This window comes from Lycorma delicatula, chromosome 1, assembly GCF_047948215.1.
Source record: "Lycorma delicatula isolate Av1 chromosome 1, ASM4794821v1, whole genome shotgun sequence".
NCBI lineage: Eukaryota > Metazoa > Arthropoda > Insecta > Hemiptera > Fulgoridae > Lycorma > Lycorma delicatula.
In genome coordinates, this window is record NC_134455.1 from 241,048,399 (window position 1) to 241,067,795 (window position 19,397).

Sequence of the window (19,397 nt, forward strand, 5' to 3'; positions counted from 1 at the left end):
ATTTTTAAAAAAAGAAAGTTGTATACTGGAACTAATTAATATTCAAATAATTATACTTTTCAAAACTACTTTTCAATCGATTTTAGAAAAAAGCAATAAATTGCATATTTGTAATTTATTACAAGTTTATGTAATTAACAATTTTTAAATATTCTCATTCATATCTTCCATCATTGTTGAGGCATTTATTTAAGAGTGACATAAGCTTTATCAGTATAAAAATTAGCTGCACGTATCATTACCAACTTTGTAACTTTCTTTCTACGATTTAAGGAAATGTAGAAACTGATAACATCGTTGATTTTACTACCAAACTGATTTCACCAGGCTTTCACAGCAGGCCAGTTGATTGTCTTAAAATACATACGAGATGCTAAATAAGTAACTTCAATGTAATAATTTCAAGGCTTGCTAGTGAAAGAAGACATTACATTGTGTAAACATTTGTCTTAACAGTTGTGAAATGAGATGAATGCTAAAACAGAACCTTTTTTCTGGACAGTCTTAGTTTTCAAAGGCTTTTATTTTTGTAAAGAATTTGGTAATTTATTATTTGCAAGATTAGTATTACCTACATTTTTATTATCTTAATTGTACAAAAAGTTGCTTTCCATTCACTGATTCTATCAAATGCATTAGTTTTTCACAAGAATTGATATTTTTTCAATTCTACTTGCAATTTTTTCTGCATCATTTTTAAATTGTCCTGCTTTTAGTATTCGTGCAAGCACGTGTGTAATGATAAATGTAAAAACTTTTCATATTTTATTTCTCAACTGTTCACATCTGAAATTAATATGGTGTTCTGAGAAAAACAAGCTGTGGAAAAGAAGCATTCCTTTTTGAGTTTTAGCAATCAAATCATTGTAACTGCTATGTACAGTAGAAGCGTTCAGTTTATTTTTTGTAGTTGTAATGTAATGTAATGGTAAAGAACTTTCATAAAGTTGTTTCTAACATTTTAAAAAACCTTTTCCATGTATGATATTTCTAGAAGAAAAAGTAAATTACTCGCTGCTCATTTCAATGGCTATGCAATTATGACTGGTTTAAAGTTTGGGGTTTACCAGTTAGTTATAAACCTTCATTATTATCAATTTCGAATATTTGTGCTCTTAAATGTGAGGATGTGTGCATGAAAACACACACACACACACACACACACACACAACACTTACACTAAAAAAAACAACATATTTTATGATTTTTGGTATTCTTGTTAAATATGCAAGAAGTAAGTTGTTAAACATTAAAGAAGGGTAATAATGAAATTAACTGTGGTTAACGCCCATTGAAATTATGATTTCTAAATTATTTCCTTTTATATTTTTTAATATGTTTTTTAGAATACATAAAATATTTATCCTGAAATATAATAGAAAAAGAGAAAACAATCCCTCTTGATTTCTGATGATAGGATTATTCAGACTTTTATTTTTCAAGACAAGTGGCATCAACAGGCTGCCATTTCCTCAGACTGGCAAGTACTGAGATTCTATCATAGGATTGAGACTAGAATTTGATACTATCTTATGTAAAAATTGGTACTGCTGTTTTGGAATTACCATCTCACAAAATACATTAGTGCAACTATACAAGACATTATTAACCTTCTGTTGTAATTTTTTTATACGTATATTGTTGGCTGATCTTAAATTTACATTTTAAATTAATCTCTTTTGGAAAGAACCTGTTTTTTATTGATGTTTTTTTACATTAGTAATCACAGCATTTGAAAATAATGATACTTTTTCAAATGGGTTTTGTTCATCAGAATAATAACATTTACTTTAAACTTGCTTAGGAAAAAATGATTAATTCTATAGTTTGTAGCTGAAATTGCATTTGATAATTTTTTCTTTCTTTTTTTTTAAAGATTGGTACAGTTTTTTTGTACATTCCATTGCCTCAAAAAATAACTTATTTATTAATAATAAATTAAATTTGTTTGTATTTTTTAATGATTTTTTAAGCCATGCAAATTTGTTTTTAATCATATATTTTTTTTATGGTGCTAAATAAAAAAATAGGTCTAAATTCTGTTTTTGAACTAATATTATTAAATTGCTTAATGAAAAAATAATAGCTTAATAAAGAAAAATTAATTTAAAATTGTTTGTTTTCTGAATTACGTTTTTCATTTTCAGTTGCTATGCTTCTGCCACCTACACAAGCATCGATGACTCATTTGCATGGCTTCATTGTACATTTAAATATGTTAATATTACATTGTTTTCACTTAATTTTCTTTTAGATTAAAATCAAGTAGAAATTAATTAAAAACATTCCTTTTAACAATAATATAGTTTACATATTTTATAATGCATACTTTTTACCCTTTGCTTTTTTAAGGTGTTTTGGTATATGGAAATCTGTGTTATGCTGTTTTCATGTTTATTTTCTGCTATTCACTTTTGTGTTATAAATATTTGACTATGGTGCTTATAGTAAAATTATATCTTTCTGATATAATTTACTATTAAGAAAGGAAAAAAATATATACACATATATAAAAATTTGTTTATTATTAATATCATATTACTTATTCTGAGAGAACAAGTTTGCTTTCTTTTTAATATGTGAATAATAATAATAAACTAACACAAATTACTTAGTTTAAAGTAAGGTCATTTAGCTAGATTAATTTTTTTTCTAACTTACATTTTACTCACATTAAATATAATAACCTAATACTGTGTACAATATTTTAGAAGTCAATTTATTTTCTTAGTTGCCTATGCCCTGTATTTATTTCATGTTTACTTTTTACCCTTCACTGTCCTTTTTTTTGTATTTGTTTACTTTTTATTTTTTTGCTTGCATGACACAGATTTCTAAAGCAAGGTAGTGGGTTATGTTGTGGGGAATGTAAGCTACCTAAAAATATAATATTAATATACAATAATAGACTGATCATTAAGAGAGAAAGGTTACTAACATTCTGTTTTTTCTTTTTTTCTTGTTTAACCATGTCCTGGTACGTACCTAGGCTTGGAGCTAACCGTAACATCTCTGCACGCTGGCTCACTCTAACCAAGTTGCAACTAGCTCGTGCGGGCTCGCCATCTCTTCAGAACTGCTCCTGATTCTCTCTATCTTAACTGTCTCTCTTCAATCATAAGTGAGAGAATCATAAGCGGCTATATTTTGGTACCTTCAATATAATAGTGTTCTTTTGATTTTTGTTTTTTTTTTTGGATCTCTTCTGTATAGCAACATTTCTTTTTTTTCTTATTACAAAAAAACATTACTACTAATTTATTAGTCATAAATTGATCGATTGAAATAAATTCTTAATAAGTGTGAATCTTTGTAATATATAATATTAACTTGTATGCTTTCTATAGTCATAATGTACTTGAAGAAACTCAACTGCACTAACAATCATGAAATTGCACCTAGATATAATAATTAATCTTGTAAATTAATACACGTGTATAATAAGTAGATAAAAATATTTTTTTGATGGTGAAAGAGTATTTTTCCGTGTATTTTACTAATATTTCAAAATAATGTACTTACCAAACTAAACATTTTGGATTGTTGGGTATTTATTTTAAGTAACAAATTTTACACAGCTTCTGCAAATATCATTTTTTTACATACTCTTATATTAAGTAAAAAAATAAAATGTGAAGTTCCCAGTTTAATTACTTAAAAAAAAAGAAATGTGCTATACTGATAAACCTTTATTATTGTTTAGCCAGAATTGTACAAAGACACAAATATAGAATACTTAATAGCTTTAGTATATGCACATATTGTAATTATTTGCAATACTGTCTGTGCATTTATTATAAAAAGTTATATATATATATATATATATTTTCTATGACAGTTTGTAAAAATGTTTTTGAACAAATAGGTATTTCTTTTAGAAAAATACTCATATATTAGTGTCACAACATTTTTTTTCTTTTTTTCTAATTTTTTTTTAATTTTAATAATATAAATATATGAACTTTTTATTCATGTACAGTTTTTATATATGTATAGTTAATTATTCTTTTATTAATTGTTAGTGAGTTAATATTGCTTCTTTTGTTAATTTATTTGAACTAGTGTCATATGTTGCAGCTTATTATAATCATAAAAATGTTCATGGTCTATTATAAAAAAAGATTATTCTACAGGTAATATATCATTAATTCTTGTTGTTTAAAAATTAACCATTTAACTTATACATTTTTTATTTATGCAAATTTCTAGTTATGTGATAAATTTTGATATTTTGAAGCCTTTTAAAGATTTCTTATAAAGCATGATTTTAATATCTTTTCTTTATAATTTTTATAAAGTGATTTTTTTATGTGTAAGTAAATTTTATTTTATAGTAGATTAATTTCATTTTGGATTGTTTATTTAAATTAAAAAAAGAAAAATGGTAACTTGTAGTTATATTTTGCAGGGTTTATTAGAAATTATTACCTTAATATATTAAAAGATCATATACTGTTTAGAACATATGCATGATGAAATTTATCATAAATGCATTATTATTTTTTCATATAATGCTTTGTAGCAAACATATATTTTTAAGATTTCTTTTTTTTATAATAAAGTACAAGGTAAAAAATTCAACAGCTTTAATTTAGGATAGATGTTACAATAAATAATATTAAAGTTATTGATAATGATTATGTTATTAAAATCAAAATTATTATAAAATAAATAGGTAATTGTTGTTAAAAAAGAAGTTAGCTCATTTTGTTGTTATTGTGAATTGTAAATATAATTTATTAATGAGATTTATAAAAGTAATATGCGTAAACCATTTGTGCCTTAAAATGTATTAGCTGCAATAATGTTAATTTAGTTGTAATAGTAATGTCATGAGTCTGTGTATGTTTGTGCATGCACATGCTGGTGTAGTAATTTTTCAGTGCAGCAGGCTCCCTTTTTATTTATTTGTCCACATTTTGGTTATATGAGCAAAACAGAGAAATCCAGATTCTATTTCTAAAAATTGTCAAGTCTTTATATTTTGTAATAACCTAAATGGCTTATCTAGAGATTAGTTTCTCTTGAATTCCTCTAAGTTATGCTACTGTTTACAGTGGACTGAATGTTGAATTTTAAGACAGTTGGCCAGTTGAACTAAAAATTTTGTGTACCTTTATTTTTTTGTAAATATATAGATTTTTATCTCCCATGAAATCTGTCGAAGGCAAAATTATAGTAATTAAAAGGGATTTTAGACCCTATCAATAGGTGGTGAGTAGTGTAGAATAAAGTATCTGGAATATCCTCCTTATTTAAGGAATGTTTTTGTATTTGATGTTATATCAAAATGCATAAAAATCGCCTTCTCATTTGAAGAGCAAATATTACTCACTGTTACTAGGTGATAACAAATTTTCCTTTTATACAAAATTGTGTAAATCCAGATTTAGGCATATACTTTAGCATTGTGTTAATGTTATAGAAATATCATCATTATTCATGAAATAAACATTGATGAAACATAAATAAACATGATTAATTGCTATGGATTTAAACAAAATTTTCTTTAAGTTGACTAGTTGGCTCCAATGTCAAAGGTCTGAAAAGTAAACAAGTATGTGAATATGAAGCCCATGTTTAGTTAATTTATGTTAATCACCACTTGCAGAAAGGATTATCCATTTTTATACTTGTGGACCCCAGCACTGTCTTTTCTGTTTATTAATTTCAGTTCTTTTTATTTTGAGTTCATAAAACATGTCAATTCATTTGTATCACTCCTTTCAATACATTCTAAAAATTCATTTTCATCATTAATTTATAACATTCACATTTTCAGCTATAAATATTTAATTTTACAATTCTTAAAATGAATAAGTAGACATCATTAAACAATGTTAATAATCATCTGTATATGATAAAGTACAGAGAATAAAAAACTCCAGATTTTTGTATAGGCAGTAGATTGTATAGGCAGTAAGTGGTAGATAACAGTGTGCTACATTATTACTAGAAGTAAAAAAAAAACAAAAAAACATAGGTGTCTTGATTTCAGTAGTAGTCTTTGAGCTATATTTATTATTTTTCTACAAATATTTTTACATATTGATGAAAATATCAAGTATTGTATAATTTACTGCATGAGATATTCATAACGTTTATGGATCACTCAAAAACCTAATAGTGCTGGGGCTTTTTGGCACATAATGCAAAGATTTTTTGTAGTATTTTTTTTTTAATTTGTAATAATTAATTTTTATGGTAATTTTGTTAATTGAAATGGGAATAACATAGATTGAGCTGTATTATTTTTTAATGATATGAAAATGATGCATTCAATTGTGTCCAATTAACAAATTATACCAGAATTTTTTTTGGCGCTGCTTTAGTGATGTAATTTTCATGTCGGTCCTTATTCAGTTTTATTTACTCAGTAAAAGTAAAGTAAGTTACTGCGTTATAAACTAATCCATTCTTTAAAAAAATTGTTAGTATTTTTATTAAGTATTTTATTGTTAAACTGGTATTTTTATTTTGTAAAATTGGGGTGTTAATGTTAATTGGGCTGTTTTCATTTAAGCAATTGAAAGAGATAACATTTACATAAATGTTATTAAAAGTTATAAAAAGCACTTTAGTGATGTTATGGATTTCCTTATTCTTTTGACATTTTATTGTGATTTCTGAACTGTTTACTTTAGTATTGTGGTGACTGAATTTAAAAAAAATATTTTTTGCCATAGACAAAAAATTAGTAATCTGCTTTTTATTTATTGTCTTATACACTACTGCGACAGTTATTGAAGATTAGCATACATAAATGCACTATTCGACTGAAAGAAAAGAAGGTAATGTATTTCAAATGCAGTGACTAGTTAGGGTTCCATTATTGTTGAGGACCAGATAAGATGGTACTGAAGATTTAACAGAGTGTGTCTCTTTTTGTCCAGACTTCGCAAACATTTTTTTTTTTTTTTGTTTCTGCTAGGTTTCTGTAATCGGTTAATTTATTATGTAGATCAGATTTGTGTATTACAAAGATAAAGACCAAATAGCTTCATTTGTCATAAGTAAATGATTTGAATTTATAACATATTGTGTACATATTGAGCATTGCATTAATTAATTTTGTTGTCATTTTAGCGAGTTCATTTGTATTTAAATTAAAAACAATATTTTATGTAATTTGTTTCTACTCATGACCTGTGACAGTCATTATTATTGAATTATATATTATATCTCATAAGAAGATAGTAAATATAGCTGTTTATGTAAATTTCATCATTTATTATTTTCAGCAGCTTTGGTTTAAATGGTATTGAACTTTACATTGAACAGTTATCTAGTATTTAGTTTAAGATTGTGACTGATTGTATGCAGTTGTGATTATCATATGTTAATATTTGTCAATCTGTTGTTTGATAGATATACTCATTTAATTTACTGTGATATAATGCAGCTAGTAAAAATAAATGAAAAACTGTCATTTTTATAAGATGGGCCATCAAAAAAAAAAAAAAAAAAAAAAAAAAAATACTAGAAATATTTTCTAACCAGTCAGCAAATTTTACCTATGTGCATATTTTGTTAACCTCTTGTGCTTTACTAAAGTTAAAATTTTGTGTATACAGTATTCATAATAATACAAAGAATATGAAGTGGAATATGGAACAATGTTATATGTGAAAAGCAGTTTGGTCAGTTTCTGTAATGCAATTATTTTTTTTTATTCTTATAGTAAATCTTTGGTTTCAGTGGTGGTAACAGAGTTCATTATTAAGCTTGTTGATTGATACCATAGAAGACAACCTTTATGTAATCTATGATATAGATAATTTACTTCGTCACCGAGTAGTATTGGTTTTCTTATTTACTGAAAATTATTTTATTATAATTCCACTATATCCCTGATCCTGATCGTAAATAGTGGGTTTAATTTTCCTTCTTTATTTTATGTATAATGTTTTATTTTATAATGGGTTCTTTTGAACTTAATAAGTACAGTTGTTACATGTTGGGGAAAATGATGCATTATTGTCATTGTTATTTTATAATATAATTTAATTTAAGTATTTGAATCAAGGATTTTGTGGTTTTTAATGGGAGTCTTAGAATTGAATTTATTCATTATTTGCAGATTGTTTTGTTATCTATTGAACTCTGAACAATTTATAAATCTACTCCTGTGAAAGCAATAGTGCTCTTAAAATACTATTATTGAAATGTATTTGAACATTTTAAAATTAATTTTGTATGTTATACCAAGTGATCAAAGTAGAACAAAATATGTAACATTAGTTAGTAAATTGTATTAGAGAATACATGTGTTGTAATTGATATTTCATTTTATGCAGCTATCTTCTTTTATTGTTAATTAAAAATATGTTTATATTAAATTGTTTTATATTAAGTTGAATGTTAATTCATCAATTATCACATTTTTTGTTAATTAAATGATTTCAGATTTTATATTAACATGATTTTCTTAGCTTTACTCATGGACTAATGTTGATGGTAGAAATATATTTCCTTCTGAGTTGCTATTTAAATAAATTCTGCTGTAATTCATTGTTTGATATATCATTCAGTAGTTATTAATTATTATTTTGTGCTTATTTGTTGTACTGGCTTTAATCTGTTTATTAAAATATACATTTCCTGACTATTAAATAACCTTAGTTTTGCTACACTTTAATTATAGCCAAAATGATAGCATCAAGTGATAGTGATGAATTATCAAATGATAGTACTCAATATTTGATTATTTATATAATTCCTGAGAATAAATCTTTACTTTCCATATGTTGCTTCACCTTTTTTCTCCATCTTTTCTTTTCTGTATGGATGTCTTTATGTTCACACGTTTGTTACAGTCTGATTTTCAGTTATCTGCTTTAGATAATCCTGTTTTATTGATTTATTTGAAGAAATTATTAAATTTATTCAAAATTTAAGTTTTCACTTCTATCGACTGAAATGCATCCAATTACATAAACCTTATTGGATGATGAGAAAAAATATTAGGTACAAGGAATTGAATTGACTCTACAACTAGTTAATTAAGAAGCCAGCTTGCTTATTGTTATACCAATTGGCCAAATAATTTAATTTTTTTTATTAATTTTGAGTATAATATTATTAGTTGTGTTACCTCTGTTAATCGTGATCTGACATTTTTATTTTTTTGGGACTTTTTTTATATAGAATTCATTTTTTTATTTGACTACCTGTTAAAGAAAACTGATTACTTTGATAATTATCATTTTTATTGTAATTGTATATTTTTGTGAGATTACTTAAAATTTTACTGGCTCACAACAGTCTCTAAATTCAATTACGGTACCAGTGTTGATCAAATTTAGGTCAACCATCCCTAAGTCATTACTGGTTAATTTAATCTCAATGAATGAATTAGTGTTAAAACTCTTTTGTGCACTGAATTTCCCATATAAGCATCCTACCTACTACTTTATTATTCTCTCATTTGATTTTTATTATTATAAATAACCACCATCTCTGTAGCTAGTGTAAAAAAAATATTGTCGGATATTTAAATAATAAATTATTTATCTATGATTTTTTTCTTTTCTGGTAAGGTAATTTTAGAATTATTTTTGCAATTTTAGTACTTATATTAATTAGTGTGTTGCTTTTTAAAATAATTTTTATTAAATATTTATAATTTTTTTTTATATCAGCATGAATATGTCTGTAAATGTTTGACATTATTCATTCAAAGTTATGTTCTAAGAAATTTGTTTAATGTGTATAACTCAGCTGACCTCTGTGATGGAGTGATTATGTGTATCCATTTGTTTGGAAGATTCTGGGTTTAGATCTTGGTTAGTCTTTGTTTCCTTTATATGTTATAAAATTCATTTTTCTTGAAAGGAAGAAAAAATAGAAGAGTATTTTTACTGTGGATCAACTTGTAGTAATTAATGGAGTGAATAAATAATAATAATTATTTTAATTAATATAACTGGCAATTAAAGCGTTCTTCCATTTATTTTCTATTATCATTATTATTTACATTTTCAAATTGTGCTATGATAATTAAATCTGGCGTACTAACATGTTTTATATTTTATTCATATATATATAATTTAGCTTAATAATAATACTGAGCAGCTCTGAAGTTTATGGGTTTGAAATATTAATTACAGTTATTCCTTTCAAATTAATAATGTTGAGAGAGTAATCATTTTTATATTTTAAGGTGTGGATCATTTTTATCTTTGTGGTTAAGCTTAACTAACAATTTTTAATGAAAATTGTTTCTGGTCAGGTTACTTTACTCTAAAAAAAGCATGCAACTAAGCTCCATGTTATTTTATGCTACAGTAAAGTTTCATTTTGATTTGAAGTGTTTTAATTATGTTTGTGCAAGGTTATTTGTTTAAAATGTAAATTATAAGTTGTACAGATCTATTAAAATTATTTGGTTTAGACTTGTAATCTGTTTCAGTCTATGCTTTTCATAAAACTACTAAGATTTTTATTTTTGTTTCAAGTTTTACTTTTGTAAGATTGCATTTAGAATCATGTTTGGTTTTTTCCTTCAATTTCTTGTTTTTATTTTTTATCTTTATAAAATGCTACTTTTGTACTGGGGGTTTTTTTTTATAGTTGCATCAATAATTTAAGTCATTAGCGACTCATCAAGATATTAAACCATTGTTTACTTAAAAAAAAAGCAAACAAAACAGAATCTAAACTCAATAATTCAAAGAACAGTTCAAATTCAACAATTAAACAACCTACACATGCATGATATGATGTGTGTTTAACATCAATAAACAGCCCAGATTAAATAGTGTTTGTTGAGGGAGCAAAAAAATAATCAAACATTAGGAAGATTCAAACAGGAGCATATCAAGTGTTGGTAAAATTACTAGATTTAAACACTATTTCTCAGCGACTGTTATGTAAACATTAAAGGAAACTGAATGAAAAATGACACACTCTTGACTAAGTAAATTCTTCTTATTGGGACTGAATTCTAGTTGCTGACAATCAGATATGAATTTTGAACATTCTGATTTACATATCTTGACAATGTGATCAAGGAGAGCCAAGTAGATGGGCATGGGTGATTCTAGTGTGCCCAATTCTTAACGTATTAGAATGACTTGATGTCGTCTTTTGTAAGGAACAAATGATTTTTGAATACATTTTCCCAGATTTCATGAAGACCTGTGGGTGGACTCAACCAAAATCTGTTCCACTGGATTTTCAATTTATTGCAAGCTTCTCTTACCAAATCATTTTGACCTACCAAATTCACTTGATATCCATTTATTGAGGTACTCCAAGCTGCTTCATGAACCTATTCATAACCAAGAAGCCTAAATGTCTTGTAACCCAAACAAATACCACATTTTTATTTATGTGTGAAGGAATGTTAAAACGTCCTGAATGATTGGTTCCAAGTCCTGGAGTCAGCTTTGGAGGATACTTTTTGAGTCTGCTGTAATTAGAAATTTTTATTTACTATGAATACAAATAGTTTTTAATATAGAATATATCGTGTAAGTCTCACAGAAATGTATAGAAGAGTAAGCACTGAATTTGTATAATAACTTGTTATCAGGAAATACAATAGAGCAGTCTCACTCTTTAATAGAGACAGAACCGTTTGTGTAGATATGTATATGATTTTTGTAGTTCTGAGTTGCCTCATTAAATTGGCTCCTGACTTCATTTATACTTAAGTTTTATTTATTCCCGGTAATTAATGAATATTCAATTTTTCAAGAAGTATATAACCATGGTGTGATAAATTCTTTTTTGTTTTACAGAAACTTCGGAATAGTTAAATTTAATTGTTGAAGGTGGTAAGACTTCGGTTTTCGATAAAAATGTGAAGGCGCGGATTTCTTATTTTCAGACATTTTATTAAACAGAGGTGCCAACTGCTTGTCCTGGATATTTAGAAAAACTTGACATTTTGATTGCCTAATTAATAGTTTGATATTTCCTCAGATACAACAATGGAAATTCATGAGATTCTGCTAGCATGCTGGGTACTGGACTTGCTACAAATGCTCCTAGGGAAAGTTGGATGCAAGTATTGTGTATACAATCTAATGAGTTTTTAAACTTTTCCCTTGCAGAATCATATAATAAAGATCCATAATCTAATTTGGACAATATTAAACTTTTGTAGGTGTTAAGGATAACAGATTTCCCTACACACCAATTGTAGGACACTATTAATCTAATGATGGTAACCCTCCTTGAACATTCAGCTCTCATATAGTTAACATGACTCGACCAGTTTAATTTATCATCAAAAATCATACCCAGGATTTTAATTGTGGTTGTTCTTTTTATTTCATCTTCACATAAATATAATTTGATATTAATTTCATTTTCATTTTGTTGCCCAGAAAAAATAATATATTTTGATTTAACTACCTAATGTAAAGTCGTTATTCAATGCCCACTTTGGTATTGAGTTTAACAAAGTATGTATTGTGTCTACTAATACTAATATTTTTCCCTCAGCAGGTGATTGTAAAAAGCATAATACTGAAAACAAACTCCTGAGACACTTCATTCTTTATTTCAAATGTAACTGAAAGCATTCCATTTACCTTGATATGGGTTGTTGCTCTGCATAGAAAATTCATTATAAAGTTTAACATGTTTCTGTTACCTCCATTATGCAGTAAAATTACTATTTTCCTTTCCTTTCATACCATTTCATAAGCTTGTATAATATCTAAGGCAAAGGTGTTCATTACAAGCAAATGCTTCACAAATATCCATCTGTATATAGACAACAATGGTCCATTATAGACCATTTTTCCCAAAATTCATATAGATAACAAGAAAGAATGTTTTTTCTCCTAGATGCCATTTTAATCTGTTATTTAACATAAAGCTATTGGAAGGTAACTTTTTGCTGTATTATAATCCTGGCATGGATAACAGAAGCTTCTCTCCAGTATTCTGGGAATATTTAAAATTGTATTGTGAAGGTTTTTAAGGATTGGAGGCTCTTCTGGTAACTGCTGTATGAATGTATTGAAGATTCCATCTGCCATAGTACTTGATGATTTAAATGTTCAGAACATCTTTAGAAGTTCATAGGGAAGCATTCACCTGCTGGTTAAAGATCAGTATTGAGTCCATATTTAATTCAGGGCTGTTTTTAATTTTTAGAAAGCTTGTTCTAGTTACTTGAGTTTTTAGAAAATGTATTTTCCAGTATGTTGGCTATTTCATAAGGGTGTCGTGTATTATATGATCATTCAATTAAATATGCACAATATCTGTTTTAAACTTTTGAGGCTACTTTTTAATTTTGATTCTTTAATTTTGTTCCAGACCTCAGTTGTAAAATTGTGATTATTAAGTGACAAATTGAAAATTCACCATGATTGTACTTCCTTTGAATACTCTTCTATGAGTGACATTTTACTTTACAAATGTGGTTTCAGCTTGATGTTGCTTATACTTGTTGAATGTGCATTTTGAAGCCTGGATCACTTTTCTAATATATCTTGTTCTGCCAACATGCTATTTACAACTAAACCTGTATATTTTAGTTATACTATTTTCAGCAGCATGTGTTATAATATCTGTAAATTTTTAATTCTGTTTATTGGTTTTCCATTACTTTTGTAATATAAATTGTAAATTTCATCACAAATAATTTCTCTACACTTATCCCAATTGGCTACCTGGGGTTTATTTTTTCACATTATTGGTCCCTTTATGATAATTAATTGTTACTGTAATGGAAAAATGATCACTACCATAGAGTTCTTGTAATACACTCCAGTCAAAAAGGTGAGCTGCTGAGGTGCTCCATATTACGAGATCAATGACACTAAAATCCTTGTAAGAATTATTAAAGTGTGTATATTTGTTTCAGTTTAAGAAAACAAGTTCTAAATCTTCAAGTAGTCTCTACAATTTCTCCTCTAGCATCTAGTTTATTGGAACCCCAACTGGAAGCTATGAGCATTAAAATCACCCACGATTAGAAAATCTTTTGGGAGTTGTCTTACAATATTAATTATAATTAATTCCTTACGTGTAACTTCCTGACTGTTAGGAAGGTAAATGTTACAGTCAATTTTCAAAAATTTAATGTAAGTGTTAAAGCCACAGCCTCAAAAGTAGTATTCAGATATATTTCAGTATAATTTAGTTTATTATTAATATAAGTGGCTAGTCTGCCACTGGCGTGGACAGCGTTTAATCTGTTTTTTAAAAACGTTAATATTTCCTAATACAGTGCTATGGTTTCCCTTAAATTCATTTCCTGCAGACGTATTAGAGTAGGATCCAGTTTATTAATTAAAAACTATTTAGTTTTTCATTTTGTGGGTAAAATATGTTGATACTATTGGAAAATTAAATTGCTAACCTGATTGTACTTAGGTTTGAATTTTATCTGATTTGATGTTTATAAATGTAAAACATTTGATATATTTTTTATAAAAAAGAAAAATAGAAGTTTCAGTGTTATTATCTTCACATTCTTCTTCGCATAAGCTTGTGACTTCTGTTAATTCAATTGTTGCATCTGTTGAAACATGCCATGCCGGTTTGTTAATTATACTTGTAAACCTAAATTTTGTTTCATTACAAGAGTTTTGAATATGTTTCTTTTAGCATGTGTACAACTTCTATTGTGTTGGAGGTACACTGGAATGAGAGTTCCAGAAATTTGAGATTGCCTTTACAGCTTTACCAAAAACTTCTGAAATCAGTGTAGTTCAAAATGTAAAGGTTGTCATTAGCCTTTAAGATACTTGCTTGAGGTTCTAAAGCTGTATTCAATTTGTCAGCATGTTTTTTTGGATTGTATTTTAGTAACAGATCTTTGACACAAAGAGCTATTTGGTATTTCTGTCATATTTTTACCGTTTTCTTGATGATTGTCAAGACAATTAGATTGTTCTGAATATATAGTATTTTTTTTTTGTGCTTTAATAGTTGTTTGGAGGTTGATTGAGGTTAGGAAAATCAGAGTATAATTTTAGAGTTAATCTGTTCTGATTTTTTTTCTTGTAACTCACAGTTTTTTTTTGCTGTGTCCTAGTTGCTCGCACAGAAAGCAAGGGACAGCATCAGCAGACAGATAAATCCAATAGGGTGGCTCATCATAAGCGAAATCATTGCCCACTGTATATTTGCTACATCATCAGGATGTAAAAATACTAAGTATTGGAAGTTAAGTTCATACTCATAACCTGGTTCTGTGACAACACTTGAGAACATTATTTCTGAACCATGATGAATATTTAACTGTCCCAATTCATCTTCAAAGGAATAATTGGGCATACATTGGCAGGACAGTTCTTTTCTATTCAGTAAGTAGAGGACATATTTTTAAAAGATGGTTTCCTATAGTAATCTTAGAATTTTTACCAGTAAGCGACTTAACAAGTTCACTGAGTTAAAGATAAATATACTCCCTGTTCATAGAAATTTTCTATACAACATTTTTCGCTGTAACAAATTTTCCATCAGCTACAATGTAATTACTTATATGTAAATTATTTGCGTTCACTACCATAGTGTATACCTTACTTGGATAGTTTCACTTTTGGGCAGCCTTGCATAACTGTGTGTTTTCCTTACCATTTTTACAGGTAAAGTTTCATTACTCAATACATTTGTTTCAGTGATCGACTTTCAGGTACATAAACGATTATCATTACATTGGTTTCCATGTTCGATTTTTCAGGCACATTATTGATAATCAATAAATTGGTTCCATAGCTGAATCCACTCTTCTGTAGTCAGAGGGCATACTAGTATTTAGAAGTTGATCTATTTCAGTTTTGATTTACCCTTGTTTTGTTTTACTTATCTATCTATCTATCTATGTATATATATATGTGGTATTTGTAGAAATAATATTATTAAAATTGAATAAGATGTTAAATTGTGTTTTATGTATAACCTTTATACTTGAATTATGAAATAATTTTAAAACATTAGTTTGGAAACTTCATGTGTATTTTAGGATATCATGGCCTAATCTGTTTTACTTACAGGTTAATGATAACATTTTTTAATGTTATAATAAACTTTCATGTTATTTTAAAACTAACATTAAAAAATGGATTATATTGAATATATTGTGCCAAATATTATGTTATTCTTTGTGTAATTAACAAAAATTTGTATCCACAGTGAGATAATTGGAGCTTACTTAAATTAGATTTTTCAAAAAGAATTTTGTCTTTAAACCAGGTTTCTCTTTTTATTTAATTGCAGACTATATTATCCTGATGCTTCTTAAATTTTACCGTATGTTTTCAATTAAAACTTATTACTGTCATGTGTTTGTAAATCTCATTTACAAAAAAATTGAGATTTTAATTTAAAGTTAGTTTTGAAAATAAACTCTGTTGGATAAATTTCAGTTATCAGTATCCGTATTTGTTAGTTACACTACTCTTGTGCACGTTCAGTTTTGTAAATTTTAAAAATAGTTGGGAGAATATTACTGTTTATTGTACATTTCATCTTTGTTACAATCCAATCTGAACTCAGAAGTAGATCTAACTTGATATTTTTCAGTACTAACTAATGTTTATTAAAATAGGCAGCAATATTACTAAAGAAATTTATTTGATTAGTTTTGACTATCTTTTATTTTATCTATTTTGAATTTGAACTGGCATATAATTAAAAGTTAAAATAATTATTAGTCAAAAAAAAAAGACGATATGACCCGAAGTTATATTAAGTGATTAATGCTGGTGAAAATTTTCCATTTCTGTAACTATTATTGCTGTTATTATATGTTTCACATGATGATATCTTTCTTAACCTTCCATGAATGACATAAGTTTAGTTACATTTTTATCACATTACTTTATCTGACAAGTAGAACATGCATAGACTAATTATATAACATAGAATAATGTTCATTCAGATTGTAACATTTAAATAATTACAGAACAGAAATTTCAGTGCTTTATTTTTTAATACTGTTTTAAGTAGCATTAATTGCTGTGGTCATTCCTATTAATAAGTGCCAAACTTTAGAAGTGAAACTGTATTAAAATTTTAAATTACCATACAATTAATGATGTAAAGTTGGTTACTGGCAGAAAATTATAAGAATACAACAGATTAGAAAGCTGTAATAATGATTTATAGATTATCTATATATATTTAATATAAACATTATCTAAAATCAATGTTTATAAACATTAAACAAAATTTACTAACATACATAAACAATATGTGTTACTGTGATGTGATGTCTGTATTAACTACAGACATTATTTACAAGTTACAAATTAACTGGTAACTTTTGAACACTTAAAATAGGCTTTTATTAACATATGACTCTGTTAAAGCTTTAAGAATAAGAATGGGTAAAATGTTATAACTGTTTTGAAAAATATAGAAATATATCATCGTAACATCCGACCTCAGAATTTTTTATTTGCAATTGTTAGAAATATATTCTGCCATTTTCAAGTTATTCAGTCATAAATGTGTGTGAATTTTGATGGAAATAGATTGGTTAATGCTAATAAATAAATATACATTGACTAAATATGGAAATAGACAATTATAATAAGTAAGTTAATAAATAGTTCTAAAAAATTTTCAGCACTAAAAAACGATGTCACTTGGTTGATGACGTCAGTTTGTGAGACCAAAGTGGAATTCTGTCTTTGGCTAAAATTTACTGACTGAATGTCAGTTGGCTTGTTAAAAACCCAAAAGTGGAAGCTATTTGAAATCATAATCTGCTCACATCATTGAGGTAGTATTTATATACTAGTAATTTGGAAACATTGGTTTGGAAACTTTCTTGTATATTTAAGGATGTCATGGCCTAACTTGTAAGTGTTATTTTAAAACTAACATTAAAGCATTAAAAAATGGATTATATTGAATATATTGTGCCAACGAAACTTAAAATTAGTAATATCCAGTGAAGATTACAGATCTATTAGTTTTATATTTATAATTTTGTAGCAATATTACGTTGCTATGGTTGATAGATAAAGTTAAATAAAAATTAGCACCTTTATTTGTTTCTGTATTATTAAGTGCTTACTTGATTAAACTAATTCCCTTATATGTTACATATTAAAATTATATTGTGAAAGATAAACCTAGACCCAGAGTTGCTCAAGTTTTTTTTTTTGTACTAAGTGTGAGAGTTTGTTTAGTGTATGAAGTCAAAATTTAAAAATATCAAATACCATTAACCTACTACCTATGTAAATGTTTTTCACTACCGTAGTGAATTATTGAATTCGTTTTGGCAACCTTAGTCCATGGTTTGCAAACACATAATACATACATGTTTGTGTATATATAAATATATATATTAGGCAGCTTTAGTATGTATGTTTAGGCTATGATGTTGTTTATTTAATTATGTAAGTTTAAAATATGTATAATGTGCAATTAGTTATCATATTTTAAATTATTTATGCTGTTAAGTCATTATTCATTTGCCATTGTATAATTATTATTGTTTTATTTTAGATTTTATTTATTTTCGTTGCTGCTGAATTTTTAATTTGAGGAATTTAGATTTATTATATCTGGTTATGAGTTGACTTTCTTATTTTATCGGTGTTATATTTGTAAGTTAAAGGTTTTTTTTAATTAGTTGAAAATATAGTTATCAAAATTCTTTATTTATGAATTTTCTGTCAGTTATTTTATCATAAATTTAAAGTAACTGAGTAATAGTTGAAATGGAGTGCCAATAAATTAATTTATTATTTTTATTATATAATATTATGTTAACTGGAAAAAAAAATTAGCAATGTAATATATATATTTATGTATTAATCACAAATATTATTTTTAATTATAAGATTACGCTTAGGTTTCATTTCTTCTTGTTATATTATTAGAAAAAGAAGTTTATTTAATCAGATTCATTATTTGTTAATATTTTTATGCATGTAATATTTTTTTGAAAGACTGTGGTACACTTTACCGTTGTACTCTATTACTATATAATAAATAAATGGCATTATTTCTATATTAAGTATATTTTATGTTCTCTTTAAACAAGAAAATTTTATAGTAGTTCACAAAATGAATGTTATAAACTTCTGATCAGTGTTTTGATATCAAATATATTTCTGTGAAAAGAGGTAATTTATAATTGATTTTTTTTTTTTAATATATATTCTTTTATAGAGCATCATAATAATACTGTTATGAGTATTTGTACAGAACATAAATAAAATATGAAATGAATGTTAATACACTAAGTGGCGATTGGTTTAGTTTTAAAATTAAGAACATTTTAATGACTTAATCACAGATTTTTTCTGTGCTATTATATTTTAATGTAAAATATGCCTTAAGGTCAGTAATACATTGGCTTACATTGAAAATTGAAATGCCTGCATATGAGAGATCTACTTTAATGTCATAAAGGTATCTTATATATTTTGAGCTGTAGTCTCAAAATTAATAAGAGTTGTAAAATC

General features: G+C 26.5%; 1 protein-coding gene across 3 annotated transcripts in view; it reads left to right on the top strand.

Moving 5' to 3' along the window:
• The window catches only part of how (protein held out wings), a 296,068-nt gene extending 276,899 nt beyond the window's left edge, over positions 1 to 19,169 (top strand). For 2 of the 3 annotated variants that reach the window (XM_075374764.1, XM_075374789.1), the window contains exon 8: positions 2,990 to 3,728. The gene's annotated coding sequence lies outside the window, so the exon portion shown is untranslated. Of the gene's footprint in view, positions 1 to 2,989; positions 3,729 to 15,004 lie in introns of those variants that run through there. The other variant, XM_075374772.1, reaches the window with a different exon arrangement.
• Positions 19,170 to 19,397: the final 228 nt, after the last annotated feature.